Below are 9,365 nucleotides of genomic sequence, written 5' to 3'. Positions count from 1 at the left end.
ATCGCCATTAGCCAATCAACTGGTTCACATCAGTCATGTGACACCAGTACTTACTGACAATTATTATTATTATTATTATTATTATTATTATTATTATTATTATTATTATTATTGTATTTGTTAACATTTTAGTTTTTACACATTTTCTTTGGAAAATACATTTAGAAAAGCATGTTTTTCAGCATGTGATCTTTCTGGTTAACAGTATTATTATTTCTGGATCTTGAGCATTATTAGTATGATGGAGCATGTATGCCAGAATGTATCCTGTAATAGATGTCACATTGGTTTATAATCCATTTTACTTGTTCAAGTAGTTTTAAGTCTAAAGATCTTGATCGCATAAGATTGTGTGTGTGTGTATGTGTGTGTGTGTGGGTGTGTGTGTGTATGTGTGTGTGTGTGTGTGTGTGACAGAATGTTCTGATTTGCAGGTGTACATGTATCTGACTGTCTAGGAAGGAAGGTGCATGTGTATAATGACAGGGACCTGTTTAACTTAATAGAAATAATTTGGGGGTTGACAAATGATAGGTGCATAATATAGCCCAAAGCATGTAATGCTACTTTTAATTGTCTGACAGCAGGCTTTGTTGAACATGTAGAATGTTCAGGCCGGGGAATGATACACCTTTCGTCGTAAATACGGCGAAGTCCTTTTCTAATTGTGTAAGAAAAGAGCCTCCGTGTGCCCTTAAAAATGCTTAAAACGCAAACAGTTTCCGTCAGTACGCCCAAACCACTTTTACTCATTCCCAGGCCTGAATGTTCTGTCTTTAAAAGATAGAAGACAGGTGGCTTTTCCTTGTGTTGTGCACAGTTTTAAAATCACTGACCAATTTATGCCGCCCCCCGCGGGTTCGGGGGAAGAATTTACCCGATGCTCCCCAGCATGTCGTAAGAGGCGACTAACGGATTCTGTTTCTCCTTTTACCCTTGTTAAGTGTTTCTTGTATAGAATATAGTCAATGTTTGTAAAGATTTTAGTCAAGCAGTATGTAAGAAATGTTAAGTCCTTTGTACTGGAAACTTGCATTCTCCCAGTAAGGTCATATATTGTACTACGTTGCAAGCCCCTGGAGCAATTTTTTGATTAGTGCTTTTGTGAACAAGAAACAATTAACAAGTGGCTCTATCCCATCCCCCCCTCTTTCCCTGTCGCGATATAACCTTGAACGGTTGAAAACGACGTTAAACACCAAATAAAGAAAGAAAGAATAATTTATGCCCAATTAAAACGAACTCATTTTTAGACACAATTGTCTCCTGTTTTGGATGTCTTAAAAGGTAGTTAGAATTGTATTCCGTGTTCCACACTGCATAATATCGGACATGTAGTATCTGAAGGCATTGTAACAATTCTGTGAATTGTGATTGCTTTTCTTGCCAAGAGGCATGATATGTTAAAATATTCTGAAGATGTGGAATGCTGGTAGTATTCACATACATATTGTAATATTTGTCATACCTCTAAAAGTTACAGTCTTTTAAAAGTGGTTGTGACATAGTACAACCCTGGGCGTGATTGTAAACTAATGTTGTTCTGTGATAAGCATTATTTGTTTACACATCAGTGACTTGGCCATATCTGACAACTCTGAATGCAGATGTCAGTATATTAATCAGTGTTTGCAATGAACTCATTTTTGGCACAGTGCTTAATTGTCACTGTTGGTAGTTATGTACATCAGTGCTGAAGTTATTTTCACTGGATATTTTTTGTGTGAAACAGTTAAAATTGTCCTTCCTTTCCTTTGCATTCCCACAGTCATTTGTTGTGATGCTGGTAATTTGTTGCTTACACATAGACAAGAATGTTTTTAGAATCTCATTGTTACCTCTTCTGTAAAAGCTGTGATATTTGTGCTTCTCAAATCACTGGAGTTAAATATACCCTTAATTTTACATATCATTTCACTATATCATTCCATTCACATTAGTGTTGCAGATGTGTTTCAGACAGTATTCTTTAAATGTTACATGTGATAAAAATGAAGCTTAAGTTTTCTGTGATATTTTGTGTTAATTTGTTTTCGGGTATTAAGTCTAAAAAAGAAGAAAATCTTCATCATGTAAGATGTGTTCATAACTTCAGACCCTGAACTGACTGAATGGAAGTATGTTCTGAAAGTGTGTGGGAAAGAGCATAATAAAGGGACACAAGCAAGCAAGCTCCTCTATTCCAGTCGACACGTAATGGCTTAAAGTTGCAGCCCTTTGCATGTTGATCAAGCGAGAATTGTTGTCTTCAAGAGAGCTGAGATCCGCTCCGTGTTTTCGGGAAGGGAATCATGAGTCATTACATCACACAGTCGCTTGAAAATTCAGTTGTCTCCGCGATTAACCCTGTCATGTTGTCTGTTAGATATCATAATAGGCTGAGATTCGCTCTTGAAACAGACACAGGTAACCCCTCCAGGGAGCAACCTCAAAACCTAGACAGCAAAGGGAAGTAAGTGCTCTAAATGCATACAATGTGTAATAGAGTTAGTGAGAGTTATTTGGAACCAGTCTCCTGGCACCTGAGAGAATAACAAGTATTGAAATGAACAAGCAACAATGCTAAGAGATTGGTTCTGAATAACTCTCACTTGCTCTATTACACGTTGTATGCATTTTAGAGCACTAACTTCCCTTTGTTTATCAGATCTCTAAACAGCGCTCTGGCTCCTTTGTTTAAGATTCTCAAAACCTAGACAACAAGCCTTGATAGCTGTAATGGCCCATTCATACTTGTATGTTTCAAAATCTGTTTATGGTGTGAGATATTGAAGGTCTGAGATTCCAGTGATGGCTCACATAGAGGAGTTAATGGATTTTGTTTCTGTGATTGTTCATGGACTTGCATGTCTTGGGGTTATAAAAGACGGACTTTTCAAGTACACTCTTCAAAAAAAGTTAAGGATCGGTTGAAAAAACGGATCTAATTATAAAAAATTGCCAAAAAATTAAACATCGACATAATAATTAAAAGATTAATGTGTTTGAATTAACAAATGAACAATGAGTCTTGACCTAGAATTTTGTTTGGCAGGCAGAGTTATTTCCCTTTGTGGGACTTCTCAAAAGCTTCTGCATTTTGGAAGAAAAGGGTGTTTTTTATAGCCCCATGAAATTTGCGGAATGCATGCCAGGGCGAAAGGTTGTGATGCACGTGCCACAACAGGGTCCTGGCTATGAACATCGCTCACCAGCTTGTGTTTAAAGGTTGACATGCTGACACAATTATGCACAGTAGCAACATGCCCCCACGAAGAAAACTGAGTGATTTGGATAGAGGAAAGGCAATAGGATGGCTACAAGACGGTGTTGCTGCCAGGCAAGTGGCCCAGAGGCTTGCAGTGGCTCCCTCTGTCATCATCAGACTAAAACAGAGATTCCACGCAACTGGAAGAGTGCAGGAGTGACTGTAATGTTTGATGGTGTGTGTATTATGAAGGATTCGCTCGGATTGTGGACTCAGGAGACAGAGGTAAAATACATGTGTGTTTATTCAGCCATCTTAGTTAGGGAAGAGGGGGAACCACTCTTCTGGTTATAGTACATGTAAAGTAGGTGGTTATCTCCCATGTACAGATATTTGGTATTGGACATAAAACATAGATTATGTTTTAGCAGAATGTTACATCTCCCTTTCTTTCAAATGAAAGTTATAATATGTAAATAAGGAATTGACTAGATTTTTTTTTTCACATAGAGTTAGCATTAATACTGTCTGGTATTAGAATGGCAATTATAATTGTTTGCAATAATACTGTAGGTAATGAGACATTGATTACACTTATTATTGTCTTAGCACACAGTCACAGAAATATTGATGCGTGCTTGCAGTTTAACACAGTGTCTTTCAGCAGTGTCTTTACACAAAGGAAATTTGATGCGGGTCGGTATTAGTCAATAGCATCCTTCAACAGTGTCTTTAAAAAAACAAACATAGCACAGTCCTAGTGTAAGGTGTTTGCATGTTTGTACATATGTGTTTGTTGTCTAACATTCAATCATTTCAAGAAATGATGGTGCACCGCAGTAAACTGGTGAGAACTACATGTCCATTTTGGCTGGTGCTTTGACACGACGGCCTGACTTGGTGGTGTAGGCACTGGGCGCTGGCGGGGCTGGTGGCACATCGGACTGGACATCAGCTGGTACAGGCTTGGAGACTGCTGGGGCTGCTGTTGGGCTGACCGGCTCTGGTGTTGGTGGCGGTGAAGGCAGTCTGGACTTCTTCAGGAACCGGCGGTTGCGGCGGTAGGTGCTGCCGTTGCTGGTTTGCACCACGAAGGATCGTGGCTGGCTGCTGCAGGCGGTGACGGTGGCTGGCTGCCAGTCGTTTCCCTTCTTCAGCTGGACGTGTACAGCGTCGCCGGGCTTCACTGGTGGTAGGGGTCTGGAACTGCGGTCGTAGTACTGCTTCATCTTGGTCTGCTTCTCGTTACGTCTGGCGCTGACATCTGCAGGTCTGATGGTTTTGGGTTGCAGGTGCTGCTTGGTGGTGGGCAGGATAGAGCGCAGTTGTCTACCCATCAGGAGTTGGGCTGGGGAAGCCAGGTTGTCGACTGGAGTGTTGCGATATTCCAGGATCGCTTGTAGAGCGCTGGTGCCACTGGCCTTGGCGTTGGTCATGATGTCCTTGACAGTATGGACTGTCTTTTCTGCTAGGCCGTTGGACTGTGGGTAACCAGGACTGGATGTTGTGTGCTGGAAATCCCAGCTGACTGCAAATTGCTGGAACTCTTCTGAGCCAAACTGGGGTCCGTTGTCGCTCATAAGCGTCTCGGGAATGCCATGTCTTGCGAAGTGTGAGGACAGCTTCCGGATGATGGTGGCAGATGTGGTCGTGGTCAGCTCGTCGACTTCAAAATATCGGCTGTAGTAATCAACTGTCACCATGAAGTCTTTCTTCTCCCAGGTGAAGAGATCAGTGCCGATCTTCTGCCAGGGACGGGTTGGGACAGTGTGGGGTAGGAGAGGTTCTTTGGGATTGGAGTTCTGTTTCTGGATGCAAATAGGACAGGAGGCGACAGTTTTGTGGATTTCTGTAGACATTCCTGGCCAAAACAGAATTTCTCGGGCCCTCTGCTTGGTCTTTTCAATGCCGAGATGACTGGAGTGGATTTTGGCCAGCATTTCGGGACGAAGAGCGAGTGGGACGAGGATTTTCTCTCCTTTGAAGATGATGCCATCGATGATGGATAGTTCGTCTCGGTGATTGTAGAACTCTTGTATCTTGGGTGGACATTCTTGCCGTTCATCAGGCCAGCCATTTTGTATGGCTGCCTTCAGCTGATGGAGTTCTTGGTCGTCTCGCGTTGCGATACGCAGCTCTTCCATCTTTTTGTCGCTGACTGGCAGGTTATTGATGACACTGTGTACCTGGATGTTGAGGTCAGCTTCAGTGTCATCCCCAGGCTCGGCAGGAATGAACTTCCGGGAAAGAGTGTCGGCGACAGGGATACTCTTTCCGGGGACGTGTACGATCTTCAGGCTGTACTTCTGGAGCTGTAGAAGCATGCGCTGAAGTCTGGGTGGTGCGGCTGCCAGGGGCTTTTTTGTGATGCTCTCCAGTGGCTTGTGGTCAGAGTGGACAAGCACTTCACGGCCGTAGAGGTACTGGTGGAATCGGCGGCAGCCAAAAAGTATCGCGTACAGTTCTTTCTCTATTTGGGCGTAGTTTTCTTCCGCCGAGGTTAAGGATTTCGAGGCGAAGGCCACAGGGTTGCCGTCTTGGAAGATTGCAGCTCCAAGTCCAGATGGCGTCGATGGCATCGACCTCGAGTCTGACTTCCTTCTTCGGGTCGAAAAAGGATAGGATCGGTTTGCTTGTGATTGCGTTCTTGACCTTCTGCAGGGCAGCTTGTTGCTGTTCATCCCAGATGAACTTGACGTCTTCTTTGAGCAGATCTCTCATCGGCTTGGTTGTCTCTGACAGCTGTGGGGCAAACTTTGCTAGGTATGTGATCATCCCCAGCATAGTGTGAAGCTCTTTCTTGTCGTTGGGTGGGGGCATGTCTTGGATTGCCTTTACTTTGGCGGGATCAGGTTTCAGACCCTCAGCGGTGATGAGGTGGCCAAAGTATTCAACTTCTTGGGCTCCGACTGTCAGCTTTTCTGGGTTCAGTTTCAGGTTCTTGGAGGCTGCTCTGTTGAGTGCGTCTCGGAGATTGGCGTCGTGTTCTTCTCGTGTCTTGCCGGAGACGATGACGTCGTCAACTAAGGGTGTGACTCCAGGTATTCCTTCGAAGATCTCGTCCATCTTCCTCTGGAAATCGTCTTGAGCGCTGATGACTCCGAATGGAAGCCTGTTGAATCTGTAGCGACCAAAGGGAGTGTTGAATGTGGTGAGGTATGATGATTCCTCGGTGAGCTTCATCTGCCAGTATCCACATTTCGCGTCTAGCTTTGAGAAATATTTGGCGCCTGTCATCTTCGAGAGTGCGTCTTCCAAAGTCGGCATGGGGTAGTGTGGTCGCTTAATGGCGGCGTTGAGGTCCCTTGGGTCTAAGCAGATCCTCAGCTTTCCATTTGGTTTCTCGACGACGACCAGCGAGTTTACCCAGTCTGTTGGGGTGGTGACTTTGGAAATGATGCCTTGTTGTTCCATGCTATGGAGTTCTTCTTTCAGCCTGTCTTTCACTGCGTGTGGGACTCGGCGTGGTGGATGTACGACGGGCGTTGCTTCCTCCTTCAGGTGTATGGTCACCTCTCCTTCCAGTTCTCCTAATCCTTTGAAGAGTTGGCCGTGCTGGCCAATGACGCTGGCTTTTGTCATGGGAGGAGTGGTGCCGATGGCTAGGATCATCTTGATGACGCCTAGTTGTATGCAGGCTTGCAGTCCCAGGATTGGTTGGGAGCTGGCGGGGGTGTCTACAATGTGGAAAGTGCCCTTGTATGTATTTCTTTTGTAGGTGCACTCCATTGTGATCTTGCCCTTGACTTGCAGCTGTTGTCCTGTGTAGCCGTAGAGTTTGTTGTCATTTGGCTGGAGCGCAGGCTTCTCGGTGAGTTTTTCGTACACCGTTGATGGGAGTACATTCACCTGGGCTCCTGTGTCGAGCTTGAACCGGACGGTGTCCCCTGTGTTTGTGTCGACATTTGTGTATGCTGCATTTGGCTGATCTTTGCCACTGGTAATGGCGTCAATGTAGACTGATTCTTCGTCGTCTTCTTCATTGATGCTGTGTATTTTCTTCTCTCCTCTCTTCTTTGCAAGGCAGACTTTTGCGAAATGGTTCGTTTTCTTGCAGAACAGGCATTGTTTGCCGAAAGCTGGACATTCCTTTCGTCCGTGCTTCCCTCCGCAGTTTCTGCACTTGAAAGTGTCATTCTGGCCGCTCTGCCGGTGGCTGTTTTGAGGGCTGTGTCTCTTCCTCCTGATGGCGTCGATGGTTTCACCGCTTGCTGCCATGGAGGCAAGATGCTGTTTTGTCACTTCGTGGGTCGTCGCGATGCAGATGGCGTTATCCATCGTGAGGGCGTCACCCTCTGTCAGCAGTTTCTCTCTGACTTCTTGCGACTGGATACCACAGACGATTCTGTCTCTGACCATTTCTTCGGGTTTATCGTACCCGCAGTCTTTGACTAGGTTTCGTAGGTCAGTTATATATGACTCTAGAGGTTCTCCTTGCTGCTGCTTCCTCTCTTGGAACATGTATCTGGTGAACAGATTGTTTTTCTTTGGGGCAGTGTACTTTTCGAACTGAGCACACAGGTGTGTCATGCTCTGGCTGTGCTCCTCTGACATTCCCCATGAGTTAAAGATGTCTCTGCCCTTTTCTCCTGCCCAGATGAGGAGGTAGGCACACTTCTCAGAGTCAGTTGCCTTTTTTAGGGGGCCAGCAAACATCAGGTCCGCATGCTGCCTGAATTTCTTCCATTCAGCATGCAGGTCTTTCTTTGACCAGTCAATCTGAGGATGGTTCTGCGTTGCAGACATTGTTTTATACACAAATATGGGTCGATTGGGTAAGAAAAGTCTCTGTACTTAGCTCTGACACCATGTAATGTTTGATGGTGTGTGTGTTATGAAGGATTCGCTCGGATTGTGGACTCAGGAGACAGAGGTAAAATACATGTGTGTTTATTCAGCCATCTTAGTTAGGGAAGAGGGGGAACCACTCTTCTGGTTATAGTACATGTAAAGTAGGTGGTTATCTCCCATGTACAGATATTTGGTATTGGACATAAAACATAGATTATGTTTTAGCAGAATGTTACAGTGACAACGTTCTGGTCGGCCAAGAGTCGCCACACAAAGAGAGGATCGCACGTACCGCTAGAGAACGCTCTGCAGCTTTGGTCCAGGGGAGCAAACTGTAGTTTACCCGATCTGAGTGTTCTATGCCCAAGTTGTTTCCCTTTGCACAGAATCAGAATCAGAATTTATTGTCATTAAAGCACAGAGCCTATTGACACATACAAGATACATAAGTACAGGAAAAAACAGCAATACAACATAACATACATGAAATACAAAACCAAGTGGAACAGGGTGAACAAAGAGGACCTGAGGATGAGCATAAGTTATTGAGGACAGTTGGAAGACGCACTGATTGCATCTGCGTAGTTGAAAACAATCGTACACATATTTTGCCAATTGCCTTTGGATGTCGCTGTCAGTAAACAGTGTCGCCTTTTCACCTGTATTGCAGAGCGTTGGTTGGTGGCTGTCGCAAAGTAAACGTGTTCCTTGACTTTCCGCGGGCAGGATACTTACGAGACAGACAAATACACGTATACTCAGTTTTTCCTTCTCTATGTGCAGAGCCGGATTAGGTAGTACTAGGAGGGGGGGGGGGGGGGGTTACAGATTGGGGTCCAGCCGGGGCGAAGCCCCTTGGCCGGTCCAAAGGGGCCGGCTTGAACCTGAACGTTTTTTGATGTTTCTGGAGGGAATGGAAGCCTCTCCATGAACGAAAAAGGTAAATTCGACAGCAGATTTGCCTGAACAAAAAAATGCGTTTGGGAGGTACATGCTTAAGCCAGGGGGGGGGTTGCGCAACCCCTGTACCCCCCCCCCCCCTAGTCCGGCCCTGATGTGTGTACTGACATGCACCGGTTTAGACGTGTGTGTTTTAGAGTTCCGGAGCTCTCGACATCATGTGTTTGTGTGTGTGTGTTTTGAGTCCTGGAGCTCTCGACATCACCTCAGTTTGTGTGATATGTGCCCAGAGCTCATTAAAGAGCCGGTGCCCAAAGCTCTGTGTGTGCGAGCTTGTGTGTGCAATTAATGCGTTAATTTACGTACACTCATGCTTCTACATACATGTGCATTACATGCTGAGCACTTACACCCATACTTGTATTCATACATGTGTGTGTGTGTCAGACAGAGAGAAGGCACACACACGTACCAAAACGTCACGCAC

Source organism: Littorina saxatilis, linkage group LG17 (genome assembly GCF_037325665.1).
Source record: "Littorina saxatilis isolate snail1 linkage group LG17, US_GU_Lsax_2.0, whole genome shotgun sequence".
Classification (NCBI taxonomy): Eukaryota; Metazoa; Mollusca; class Gastropoda; order Littorinimorpha; family Littorinidae; genus Littorina; species Littorina saxatilis.
This window is presented reverse-complemented; position numbering follows the sequence as displayed.